The sequence below is a fragment of the Mastomys coucha genome, unplaced genomic scaffold (assembly GCF_008632895.1).
Source record: "Mastomys coucha isolate ucsf_1 unplaced genomic scaffold, UCSF_Mcou_1 pScaffold23, whole genome shotgun sequence".
Lineage (NCBI taxonomy): Eukaryota > Metazoa > Chordata > Mammalia > Rodentia > Muridae > Mastomys > Mastomys coucha.
The window spans coordinates 107,432,118-107,434,998 of NW_022196906.1; the positions used below are offsets into that span (position 1 = coordinate 107,432,118).

At 48.5% G+C, this 2,881-nt stretch overlaps 1 pseudogene across 1 annotated transcript; it reads left to right on the top strand.

Annotated features, from left to right (window-relative positions):
* Window positions 1–1,293: 1,293 nt before the first annotated feature.
* LOC116073378 lies at window positions 1,294–2,495 on the top strand (annotated as a pseudogene). The gene has a single exon (XR_004111780.1). The product of XR_004111780.1 is annotated as a glyceraldehyde-3-phosphate dehydrogenase pseudogene (transcript).
* Window positions 2,496–2,881: the final 386 nt, after the last annotated feature.

The following is a 2,881-nucleotide window of genomic DNA, read 5'->3' on the forward strand; positions in this document are numbered from 1 at the left end:
AGATGAAAGAGCTGTGCCTCCCTTTCCTTGTGCCAAACCCCACAGCTGTGTATCACCACTGTCTCACATTTCCCCCGGGGAGACAAACGAGGAACAAACAGAGTCTTTGTGCCTACAAAACAGTAACTTCCTCCCAGCTGTGGGGACACAGTCTCTGAAACTGGAATCTAGAACACGCAGCTTTGACTGTTGGGATAAAATATTATACTCGGGACTGCTCTGAAGCTAAGAGCGTGGTGTCAGTCCTGGCCTTCTTCACTCTGGGGACCAGAGACATTGAAAACACCCGGGGTCCTCCTTCTCAAAACTACCTTTCAACACAGGAGTGGACAAAGGTTCTCACGGCTTCCCAAGTCTGAGACAATGAGAATGGTGGAGAGTAGAACTCTGAAGTATGCTTACATTTGGGGATGAGAAGACAGATCTTTGAGATTTAAAGCCAGTAAGAGGGATCAAAGGTGATGAGCTATGGTGGGCACAAGACACAATACCAGGTACCCAGAAGGAAGAGCTTCCAGGGCTGAGCTTCTGAGGGTGTGTGTGTATGTGTGTGTGTGTGTGTGTGTGTGTGTGTGTGTGCCTGTGTGTGTCTGTATGTGTCTGTATGTGTGTGTGTGTATTGTGTATATGTGTGTAGGTGTGTGTATGTGTATCTGTCTGTGTGTGAAGACGTGTATGAAGGTACGCATGAAGGTGTTTGAAAGTGTATATGCAAATGTGTATGCAAGTGCATGTGTACACAATATTTGCACCACAGATCTGCACATCTCACACCCAGAGTCTATCTACACTTGAGCCACTGAAAATAACCCCCCTCCTAGCCATTTTCTGGGAAACCAGATTGGCAATTGTTCCTTTCACTCAAATAGCTTATAGTACAAACAACCTAAGGACAGAGCGTTGTCATGAAGCCTAACTAAAGACTGTGGAAGTTCTTGGAGCTTCGTGACTCAGGTTTAAAAGAAGACAAGTGGAGTTGGGATTTGGATACTGGCTGTCTAAGGGGTGTTGAAAGAGATCCCAGGGCTCCCTTGGTGGCGGGTTCTAGGTTCTGGGCTGGATGCTCATCCATGCTGTGGTCAGAGCTGACATATGAGCTACTCCTCATCATATCAGGAAAAAGTAGTTGGGCAGCCTCTATCCCATCTCCATCAAGCCCTTGTCATCCTCCACCCCCACCTTATTCAGAGTCACCATGAATAGAAGATGATTAAGAAGTTGGATGTTGCTCTCTGCTCCTCCCTGTTCCAGAGACAGCCGCATCTTCTCGTGCAGTGCCAGCCTCATCCCATAGACAAAATGGTAGAAGTTAGTTTGAACAGATTTGGCCGCATTAGGCATCTGGTTACCAGGGCTGCCATTGCCCTCCATCCACTTGGCAAAGTGGAGATTGTTGCCATCAACAACCCCTTCATTGACCTCAACTACATTGTCTACATGTTCCAGTATGACTCCACCCATGGCAAATTCAACGGCACAGTCAAGGCTGAGAATGGGAAGCTTGTCATCAACCGGAAGCCCATCATCATCTTCCAGGAGTGAGATCCTACTAACATCAAATGGGGTGATGCTGGTGTTGAGTATGTTGTAGAGTCTACTGGCATCTTCACCACCATGGATAAGGCTGGGGACCACTTTAAGGGTGGGGCCAAAAGGGTCATCTTCTCTGCCCCTTCTGCCAATGCTCCCATGTTTGTGATGAGTGTGAACCACAAGAAATATGATAACTCACTCAAGATTGTCATCAATGCATCCTGCACCACCAACTGCTTAGCCCACCCCCACCCCCGGCCAAGGTCCTCCATGACAACTTTGGCATCATGGAAGGGCTCATGACCGCTGTCCATGCCATCACTGCCACTCAGAAGACTGTGGATGGCCCCTCTGGAAAGCTGTGGTGTGATGGCCATGGAGCTGCCCAGAACATCATCCCTGCATCCACTGGTACAGTGAAGGCTGTGGATAAGGTCATCCCAGAGCTGAACGGGAAGCTCACTGGCATGGCCTTCCATGTTCCTACCTACAATGTATCTGTTGTGGATCTGACATGTTGCCTGGAGAAACCTGTTAAGTATGATGACATCAAGAAGGTGGTGAAGCAGGCATCCGAGGGCCCACTGAAGGGCATCCTGTAGGACCAGATTGTCTCCTGCAAGTTCAACAGCAACTCCCATTCTTCCACCGTTGATGCTGGGGCTGGCATTGCTCTCAATGACAACTTTGTAAAGCTCATTTCCTGGTATGATGATGAATATGGCTACCGCAACAGGGTGGTGGACCTCATGGCCTACATGGACTCCAAGGAGTAAGAAACCCTGGGCCACCCACAAGTAAGGACACTGAGAGCAAGAGAGAGGCCCTTGGTTCCTGAGGAGTCCCTATCCCAATACTGAGCATCTCCCTCAAAATTTCCATCCCAGACTCCCATAATAACAGGAAGAGCCTAGGGAGCCCTCCCTACTCTCTTGAATACCATCAATAAAGTTCTCTGCACCCATTAAAAGAAAGAGAGAGAAAAAAACAAGAAATTGGATATTGTTTCTGATGAAATGAGGGAGACCTGGTGCATAGAACAAGGTGAGGTCACAGCCTTTCCTATAACCACAGGCCACTGTCCCCTCAGTCATACATGAGGATGCATATGTACTAAATCATGAGATTGGAAGCACAGTGTCATACCTGTACATATGTACAGAGGTTAGTGTGAAGCAGGAGCCCTCAGCTGCTGGATGGAAGCAGTGATCCACCTTGTTCTCGGGCTTCACTGGGGTTCCCACGTCTCCCACACACTCTCTGAAAGATGCTGATGTAGGGGAAAACAGTGATCTCTGCTGAACCCACTTTTCCTCAGTGGAAAGCTTCTTTGGGGGACCAGAGAAGC